Consider the following 10,720-nt stretch of genomic DNA (forward strand, 5'->3'; position numbering starts at 1 on the left):
GCGGCGAAGGGAGGGTTAGGGTTAGGCACCTCCGGAGAAGGGTTATGGTACGGGAGAGGGGAGCTTTAGGGTGTTAACTGCTGGGCTGTCTGGATTTTAATGGCCGGGATGCCAATGTCGGTATTCTGACCATCCTCATCCCGTCCATCGGGATTACATACTGTGCCCCTCTGCATTACCTTTACCATGTGGGATGTATGTCTCTGTTGCTGGACCATTATGGTGTGCTGGGGGAATTTATTTTTTTCTAGATAACCCCTCCCTTACATGAACTTTTGATGGACTAGTAAATTGATTTGAGCAACTACCATTATGTGTATCTGTGTTATTTTCTATTAATTACAGTGATTTTTTTTTTACCATTTTAAGTATAAAGGCCAGTGGGGAGAGATGTGTGCTGAGCATGCGGGGTGGGGGGGGGGCACTCATTTCACCCAGCGGGTGAAATAAGCAATGTGCTAGATTGAGACTGCATGCAGGTCAATCAAGCACCAGCGATAGCGACGCGTGGGGCCGCGCATCACTATCGCTGTGGGGGGTACAAATGGAGATATCATGCTTAAAATCTAAGCAATCTAGTCAGATTGCTTAGATTATCGCTCCGTGAGTACCCCCCTTTACAGTTTTTACAACTATATTATTTTGAATCAACTGGAAACTGATAAAACATAAGTGAACTCTTTGATTACCTGAATTTCTGCATAAATTGATCTGATCTTCATCTAAGATCAACTATAGACAAACACGGCCTGCTTATACTTACAACACACAAATTACAGTACTTTTAGCTATACTGAATACATCTTCTTAACATTCAAACCAATTAGCTGGGAGGTTAGCGCATCAATAGATGCACTTTACAGCAGCCAAACGAATCCGGGGTGGAAGCGGGGAAGATGTGGTGCCATTTTAACACCGCTGCAACAGCAACTCTCACCCTTTGCAGCAAATTGTATTGACCCCAAGTATAGGTTTCTTTTTTTTAACATTCAAGTATAGTTTGTGAACCCCTGGGGTGCCTCAGGGCACTTGCAGGGGTGACTTGGATTGGTGGTCCAGGACCAATTCAAATTATGTATGGTCAATGTAATAGCAAAACCAGCGTTAGTGGCTGTCAATCATAAAATATGTGGACACACAGAAGCAATTTTCGTCCCTCACCACACAACTGAACCGAAGGGTGACATATAAACTTAATTTACTTAATTTAATATTTCTTTGTAAATTTTCTCAATAAGAAACGCTTGTCCTAGGGGTGGCGTGAAAAAAATTCTGAAAAGGTGGGTACACATGGAGACATCCGTGCTCAATTTATAAGCAATCTGACTAGATTGCTTAGAAATTAAGCACAGATCTCTCCGTGTGTATGCCCCATAGCGATAGCGATGAGCGGCCCCACGCGTCGCTATCACCGCTACTAAAGTGGCCTGCAGGCCAAATCTAGTTACCGTATATACTCGAGTATAAGCCGACTTTTTCAGCACTTTTTTTTGTGCTGAAAAAGCCACCTCGGCTTATACTCGAGTCAGTGACAGGCAGAGGCAGAGCAGTGTGAAGGAGGGACACGGAGCGCACAGCGCGCGGCTCTCCTGTGTCCCTCCTGCATCTCCGGCGGCAGCAGCGGCGGTTCTATTACAGGAAGTACCCGTTCGTGACCTCTGATCACGAACCGGCACTTCCTTTAATAGACCCGCCGCGGCCGCCGAAGATGCAGGAGGGACACAGGAGAGGCGCGTGCTGTGCGCTTCGTGTCCCTCCAGAAGACAGCGCGGGATCGACGGAGGGGTAAGTAACAACACTGTGGGGCATACCTGGCACTTGGGGAGGGAACGTATCTGGCATCATGAGGGGGCGTATCTGGCAGCACTGTGGGGGCGTATCTGGCAGCACTGTGGGGGCATATCTGGCAGCACTGTGGGGGCATATCTGGCAGCACTGTGGGGGCATAACTGGCAGCACTGTGGGGGCATATCTGGCAGCACTGTGGGGGCATAACTGGCAGCACTGTGGGGGCATATCTGGCAGCACTGTGGGGGCATATCTGGCAGCACTGTGGGGGCATATCTGGCAGCACTGTGGGGGCATATCTGGCAGCACTGTGGGGGCATATCTGGCAGCACTGTGGGGGCATATCTGGCAGCACTGTGGGGGCATATCTGGCAGCACTGTGGGGGCATAACTGGCAGCACTGTGGGGGCATATCTGGCAGCACTGTGGGGGCATAACTGGCAGCACTGTGGGGGCATATCTGGCAGCACTGTGGGGGCATATCTGGCAGCACTGTGGGGGCATATCTTGCAGCACTGTGGGGGCATATCTGGCAGCACTGTGGGGGCATATCTGGCAGCACTGTGGGGGCATATCTGGCAGCACTGTGGGGGCATATCTGGCAGCACTGTGGGGGCATATCTGGCACTATGAGGGCATATCTGGCACTGAGGGCTGTGTACGGCTAGAGCTGCATTTCCCACCCTAGGCTTATACTCGAGTCAATAAGTTTTCCCAGGTTTTTGTGGTAGAATTAGGTGCCTCGGCTTATATTCGGGTCGACTTATACTCGAGTATATACGGTAGATTGCTCATTTCACCGCTGAGCACACATGTACGGCCCTATACTCTAGGGTGCCTTGATTCAGAAAAGTTTGGGAACCACTGCCTTAGGCTATTTGTCCTCAGGAGGTGCTGTAACCATATAGAGAAAAGAGGAAAGTGACTGAATCTGGCGCACAAACAAGAACATAGTTCTTTCAAATTTAGCTTTTATTGATTCATATTAAAATTATGAAAATATTCACAAGGAAAAACCAACAGCAAACTATAGGTTAAAATATTGAGATGTGTAAAGATTTTAAATAATGTGAATTAAAAAGACTCTGCTGTGTACCTTCTCACGTGTCTTTCTGTTAATGTCTTACTATTTGTCCTAGCATCCTGTAACAGAATTAGTATTCCTGAGGAAAATTCTATGTAATTTTTTAAATCTATTATTCATTATTTCAAGGGATATATAATAAATCTCAATAAGATCCTCAGAGTATATAAAATAATACCAATTTTGCTTTCTGGTTATGTAGTAGGGATATATTCAATTGCAGAAGATCAGGGTGTTCGTATCGCCTCTTATTCCATTCAGGCTCTGATAGTGGTGTTTGCTGTATCCTGTAAAGTATGTGGTGATATTTATACGAATAAAACATGTGTTTGCAAACATTTGTGACGAATTCTCTGAATTTTATTACCAGATAGATTCAGGGATGGTTACAGGTTATTTTCAGTGTGCGGAAGGGAATTTAGGGGTGGGGATTTGCACCCCCTCCTCTCTGTCTGTTGTTTATCTGTGACCCCTCCCCCTTCCAGCACCTGATATATAATTATCTCTAGGTATGATTGAGCATCTGACAAATTGTCTGCTTGTGTGCAAGAGGCATTGAATGGGAGCAGCATTTGGAAGGCATGCTGTTCCTTGTAGTGCCAATGGGAGATCCTGGGGGTGGCTCCTGGGTAAGTTAGCTCTCTGTCTGGAAATGTTTTAGTAATAGCCTTTATCATGAGGCCTACTGTGACAAATTACATGGCCCTATGTGGGCACTGCTATCATGTAGGTTAGGACTGCTGTATCGGAGAAGCCGTGACGTGGCCAGCAGCTAAACATGTGTTTGCAAACATTTGTGACTAATTCTCTGAATTTTATTACCAGATAGGTTCAGGGATGGTTACAGGTAATTTTCAGTGGGGGTAATTCCAAGTTGATCGCAGCATCAAATTTTTTAGCAGTTGGGCAAAACCATTTGCACTGCAGGTGTGGCAGATATAACATTTGCAGAGAGAGTTAGATTTGGGTGGGGTGTGTTCAATCTGCAATCTAATTTGCAGTGTAAAAATAAAGCAGCCAGTATTTACCCTGTACAGAAATAAAATAACCCACCCAAATCTAACTCTCTTTGCAAATGTTATATCTGCCACACCTGCAGTGCACATGGTTTTGCCCAATTGCTAACTTCCTTGCTGCTGCGATCAACTCAGAATTACCCCCAGTGTGCGGAAGGGAATTTAGGGGTGGGGATTTGCACCCCCTCCTCTCTGTCTGTTGATCTTTATAATTTATCAGTCAAAAGTGTGTCAAATATCTTGAAAACAGGCTATCTATAATGTGTCCTTATTATAAATTCCCAATAAAGGTTTTGCACAGCTTATTATTCATGTCATGGCTGTTCCAGCACTCATTAAGGATATTAATATTTCCCTTTTTTCACTAAACAGACACTGGAAATCAATCTTTTCTATTGTAGGTCCGCTGAAAATTTTTATTTGTTACATTTAAGCAACAGTTGCTATTTGCAATAATGTTACGTAGAACGTTACTTGTATCAGATATAAGATTATAAATGGTGCCACTCTAAACAGATGTCACAGTGTGCGATTATACCTATTGGTCTCAGACACTGGGAATCATATTAACCGTAGAGTGTCTGGTATATTGCATCAGTGTACATGAGATCAATGGGCCTAATTTAGACATGATAGCATAAGCACAATTTTTCTCTAATGTGCAGCGAGTTAGATTTGGATGGGTTATAGCGTTTCTGTGCAGGGTAAATACTGTCTGCTTTATTTTTACACTACAATTTATATTTTAGTTTGAACACACCGCACCCAATCTAACTCTCTCTGCACTTGTTACATCTGCCCCCCCCGCACTGCACATGGGCCCTCATTCTGAGTTGTTCGCTTGCTAGCTGCTTTTAGCAGCTTTGCACACGCTAAGCCGCCGCCCTCTGGGAGTGTATCTTAGCTTAGCAGAATTGCGAACGAAAGATTTGCAGAATTGCGAATAGAAATTTCTTAGCAGTTTCTGAGTAGCTCCAGACTTACTCAGCCATTGCGATCAGTTCAGTCAGTTTCGTTCCTGGTTTGACGTCACAAACACACCCAGCGTTCGCCCAGACTCTCCCCCGTTTCTTCAGACAATCCCGCGTTTTTCCCAGAAACGCCAGCGTTTCTTCGCACACTCCCAGAAAATGGCCAGTTTCCGCCCAGAAACACCCACTTCCTGTCAATCACACTACGATCACCAGAACGATGAATAATCCTTGTTATGCCGTGAGTAAAATACTTAACTTTTGTGTAAAATAACTAAGCGCATGCGCTCTGCGAACCTTGCGCATGCGCAGTAAGTGACTAATCACAATATAGCGAAAATCGGCAACGAGCAAACAACTCGGAATGACCACCATGGTTTTGCCCAATTGCTAACAAATTTGCTGCTGCGATCAACTCTGAATTAGGCCCATGGTTTTGCCCATTAGAGAAAAATGTTACTGCTGAAATCAGGTCTGAATTAGGCCCAATATTGGGACAGACACTCGATACACGCTTTCAATAATACATCTTTATATCTCCACTAATCACTTTACTAGTACACCACTTTCTTAATCCTGTGGATGTTAATTTAAATATACATAGATCTTATCTATCCACATGGAATAAATTGCATTGGTATCACACCCCGGTATTTTGCACTATTTCCATCAGTCTATCCGCAGTGGAATAGCTTTTATTAAAACTATGGATATATTCCCCCAAATATTCCAGAACTAATAACCTTAGTGTAATACAACTGCTTCTCTATTGCACTGTATCATCATGATATTTTCTCCTTACGTCCTAGAGGATGCTGGGGACACTTCAAGAACCATGGGGTATAGACGGGATCCGCAGGAGACATGGGCACTTTAAGACTTTAAAAGGGGTGTGAACTGGCTCCTCCCTCTATGCCCCTCCTCCAGACTCCAGTTTAGAATCTGTGCCCAGTGAGACTGGATGCCCACTGAGGAGCTCTCCTGAGTTTCTCTGAAAAAAGACTTTTGATAGGTTTATTATTTTCAGGGAGACCTGCTGGCAACAGGCTCCCTGCATCGTGGGACTAAGGGGAGAGAAGCAGACCTACTTCTGTGAGTTTCAAGGCTCTGCTTCTTAGGCTACAGGAAACCATTAGCTCCTGAGGGTCTGAACGCTAGGTACGCCTAGATTCTCGTTCCCAGAGCCCGCCGTCACCCCCCTTACAGAGCCAGAAGTCGGGTGAGTAGAAGAAGATCAGAAGACTTTAGTGATGGCTTTGAGGTAACGCACAGCGCGCCATGCTCCCACACACAGCGGCACTACAGGGTGCAGGGCGCGGGGAGGAGGGGGGGCGGGTGGCACCCTGGGCAGCATAAAATCCTCATGTTAAGACTGGCTATGTGGTATTTAAGTGCTTAGGCACTAAATCCAGACCCCCGCCAGTATAAATAATTTAAAAAATAGCGGGGCTGAAGCGCGCCATTAAGGGGGCGTGGCTTAGCTCTCACAGCTCTCATCAGTGCCATTTTCTCTTCACAGAGCTGCAGAGATGCTGGTCCTTCCTCAACACTGCTGTATCAAGTAACAGGGTGTAAAACAGGGGGGGCACAGTTAATTTGGTGCTGGATTTATGATATAAAAGCGCTAACAGGTCTGAGGCATTATATAAAACGTTTCAGAACCGAGATAGGCGCTGGGTTGTGAGCTGGCACACTCCCTCTGTGTTTCTCTGGCAGGCTTTACTGTGGGTCTGTCCCCTATATGCCCAGTGTGTTTGTGGTGTCGGTACACGTGTGTCGGCATGTCTGAGGCTGAGTGCTCTTCCCAGGAGGAGACTGGATTAGGGAAAGAAACGACTGTGGGAGTGACCCTGTCGGCACCGCCGACGCCTGATTGGGTAAATGTTTTGAGTGCTTTGAATGCGAATGTGGCTCTATTAAATAAGAGATTGGATAAGTCTGAGTCTCAGACCCAGGCATGGAAGAAATCCGTGGAGGATGTGTTGTCACAAGTTCAGACCCCCTCGGGGTCACAAAAGCGTTCTTTTACCCAGATAGCAGATACAGATACCAACACGGACTCTGACTCCAGTGTCGTCTATAGTGATGCCAGATTAAATCCAAAACTGGCTAAAAGCATTCAGTACATGATTGTGGCGATAAAAGACGTGTTACATATCACGGAGGACCCTGCTGTTCCTGATACAAGGGTCTGTATGTTTAAAGGAAAGAAACCTCAGGTAACGTTCCCTCCCTCTCATGAACTGAACGCTCTTTTTGAAAAGGTTTGGGAAAATCCTGACAAGAAGTTTCAGATTACCAAGAGAATTCCGGTGGCATATCCGTTCCCCTCTGGGGATAGGGAAAAGTGGGAGTCACCCCCCAATGTGGACAAAGCTCTATCACGGCTGTCCAAAAAGGTGCCGCTTCCGTCTCCTGACACGGCAGCTCTAAAGGAACCTGCGGATCGTAAGCAGGAAAATACATTGAAATCCATTTATGTCACTACGGGTACGCTACTCAGACCTGCCGTTGCTTCGGCATGGGTGAGTAGCGCTATTGAAAAGGGGGCAGATAACTTGTCATCTGAGTTAGATACCCTGGATAGGGATAGCATTCTTTTGACACTGGGTCATATCAGGGATGCTGCAGTCTACCTTAAGGAAGCTGCGAGGGACATTGGCCTTTTGGGATCAAGGGCCAATGCTATGGCAGTCTCAGCTAGGAGAGCATTGTGGATTCATCAATGAAATGCTGACTCTAAGAAGGCTATGGAGTATCTGCCGTATAAAGGTGGTGTCTTGTTTGGTGACGGCCTCGCTGACCTCGTATCTACAGCTACCACGGGTAAGTCATCTTTTTTACCTTATGTGTTAGGATTCTGTTCAGTATGTATCTGGTGTCAGCTGATCCATCTGTGTGTTCTGTTCCTTTGGCTCTGTGTACATGCAGCTCAACAGGTGCACAGGGTTTGTAATTAGTTAACACTCCCAGCCTGGCCTTGTTCATTAGTTAGTGTGGCTGTTAAAAACCAGCTAGCTGAGTTCTCCGACGCCGGTGATATTATACTACTTTCCTGCCTGAACTATCTGCATTGCCTGGTGTCTTCGTCCTAGCTCCTGTTCATGCCGAGAAGCCTGGTCTGCCAGTTCATGTTATCCTGCCACAACCATTCTTGCCAGTTCATGTTCATGCCAGGACTATTTAGCCAAGTATTATGGACTTTCACTGTGCTCTGTGGATTCTCTAGTATTCATTACTTGTGTTACATGTTACTATGGACTTCCTCTATGCCTGCATGCTGTTATACTTTATTGTACAAGTCCTGCAATCTGAGATCCGTGGATTATATTACTCTGGTTCCTTTTTCAACTATCTCATTACTCTGCTGCAAGTCTCAGTCTGAAAAACCATTTACTCTCTGCTCATATTGTACCCTGGATTGTTACTGTGATTCCTCTGCCATACCTCATTATACCACTGCTATAATAAAGTACTTAGTATTCCTGCACTTCTGTGGACATTCATTACCTGCAACAGTGATTGTGATACATTCTAGTCCTGTATTCAAGTCCTGGCTCTTAGCTGTGTTATATTACTCATCTGCTGTCCATAATCAGTGTAAAGTGTGGTGCTGCACATTCCAGTATTAAAGGGAGAGTCCATAATCTGCTAAACTTTAATTCTGCTACAACGCGCTCAAGTTATTACAGTATTCCCCAGTCAAGTCTGGTTAACCATTTCTATGTCACACTGCATCTGCCTGCACCTCCAGTAGTAATCTTCTCCTTGTAATTCACCTGCCAAACATTAAGAGGCAGGTGAATTGTAACATTATGTTCCAGCACAACAAAAGAAAACGCACCACTATCAGATGCAGTCCTTTCGGCCCAATAAATACAAAAGAGGACGAGGGTCTTCCTTCCTTGCTTCCAGAGGAAGAGGAAAGGGAAAAAGGTCACCGGCTGTGGCAGGTTCCCAAGAGCAGAAGTCCTCTCCGGCTTCTACCAAATCCACCGCATGACGCTGGGACTCCTCTGCGGGAGTCCGCACCAGTGGGGGCACATCTCCGACTCTTCAGTCATTTCTGGATTTGTTCGGACCTAGACCCATGGGTATTAGAAATAGTGTCCCAAGGGTACAAGCTGGAATTTCAAGACGTGCCCCCTCGATGATTTTTCAAATCAGCCTTACCAGTTTCTCTTCCGGACAGGTAGGTGGTATGCGGTGCCGTCACAACAGGGAGAAGGCTTTTATTCGAGCCTGTTCGTGGTACCGAAGCTGGACGGTTTGGTCAGACCTATTCTGAACTTAAAATCCCTCAATTTCTATCTAAGAAAATTCAAATTCAAGATGGAGTCTCTCTGAGCAGTGTTCTCCAGTCAGGAGGAAGGGGATTTTATGGTGTCGGTCGACATAAAGGATGCCTACTTACACGTCCCCATATATCCTCCACATCAGGCTTACCTGAGGTTTGCCGTTCAGGATTGTCATTACCAATTTCAGACGTTGCCGTTTGGTCTGTCCACGGCTCCGAGGGTTTTCACCAAAGTTATGGCGGAATTGATGGTTCTCCTGCACAAGCAAGGAGTCACAATTATCCCGTACTTGGACTATCTCTTGATAAAAGCGAGGTCCAAGGAGCAATTACTGCAGAGCATGACGCTATCCCTGACAATTCTGCAACAACATGGTTGGCTCCTAAACTCACCGAAATCACAGTTGGTTCCGACGACAAGTCTGTCGTTCTTGGGTATGATTCTGGACACGGAATTACAGAGAGTTTTTCTTCCAATGAAAAAGGCTCTGGAAATTCAGAACCTGGTCAAACAGATTCTGAAGCCGAACAACAAGGAGAAAAGAAGACTCTTTTTTGGGTGCACTCTTAATTTGAACAATATATAGACTTAACAAGATGAGATATAATATTTAAAATCAATTTTTATTAACACAAATTAAGATATTTAGTGGTTAATGAGAGAAGGAGTAGTCAAAAAACGAAAACAATATAAACAATTAGCAAAATTGCTGATATGATAGTGATGTTTATGCAGTCCTGGCTGGCGGAGTTAGATCTAAATGCGGTAAATGAATTGAATATTTACATATTAGAATATTTGAATGGTACGTTCTACTAACAAAGATCAACAAAGTTGTGACCCTGTCCTATATTGGTGCCAGTAATATGCTTTAATGAAGAAGTGAAAATGAATAGAAAGAAGAGCAAAGGAAATGAGAGAGCAGAGTGAATCTACGGTCAGTGTTAGACACTGAGCATGTGGGACCAACGCGTGCTCTACTAAACTGAGTATTCCTCAATGGTCCCCCACTTGAGTACTGACCCAGCCCAACACTGATTAGCTTCCAAGTTCGGACGGTTTTGGGCATTTCCAGTGTGGTATGATAGTAGGGAAATTGAAACGCCAATGGGAAGCTCTGGAATCACTGATGAGAGTTCACGAATTACATAGTATCAAAGTAAAGTGACAGAAGTTAACTGATAGAAGAAAATAGATGGATCTGCTGCCAGTGTTAGACGGGGATATACCCAGAATCAGTGGTGAGAGTCCATGAAATTAAATGTAGATGGAAGCAAAGAAGAGGAGTACACATTGGTACCTATATCGGTTAAATGATTTAGAATTCTCAGAAAAAGAGAGAAAAGGAAAGGCACATGTCGGGATGGACTGATCAGAATTAAACATCCATACAAATATGCAGTTGCTGAATTGGACAAAATAGTAATATTGTCACTAGATAAGATGCTGGATTGTAGTCCAATATGTGCAGAATGTGATCTCTAAAATTATGTTAATCAGGTATCAGGTGTCGTGTCCTTACCCAAAAATAAAAATTACAACTGGGTTAATACTGGGTACAAC

At 44.8% G+C, this 10,720-nt stretch overlaps 1 pseudogene; it reads right to left on the bottom strand.

Moving 5' to 3' along the window:
- Positions 1-10,131: 10,131 nt before the first annotated feature.
- On the bottom strand, positions 10,132-10,250 carry LOC134937468 (5S ribosomal RNA; annotated as a pseudogene).
- Between the last annotated feature and the right edge of the window lie 470 nt (positions 10,251-10,720).

This window comes from Pseudophryne corroboree, chromosome 6, assembly GCF_028390025.1.
Source record: "Pseudophryne corroboree isolate aPseCor3 chromosome 6, aPseCor3.hap2, whole genome shotgun sequence".
NCBI classification, from domain to species: Eukaryota; Metazoa; Chordata; class Amphibia; order Anura; family Myobatrachidae; genus Pseudophryne; species Pseudophryne corroboree.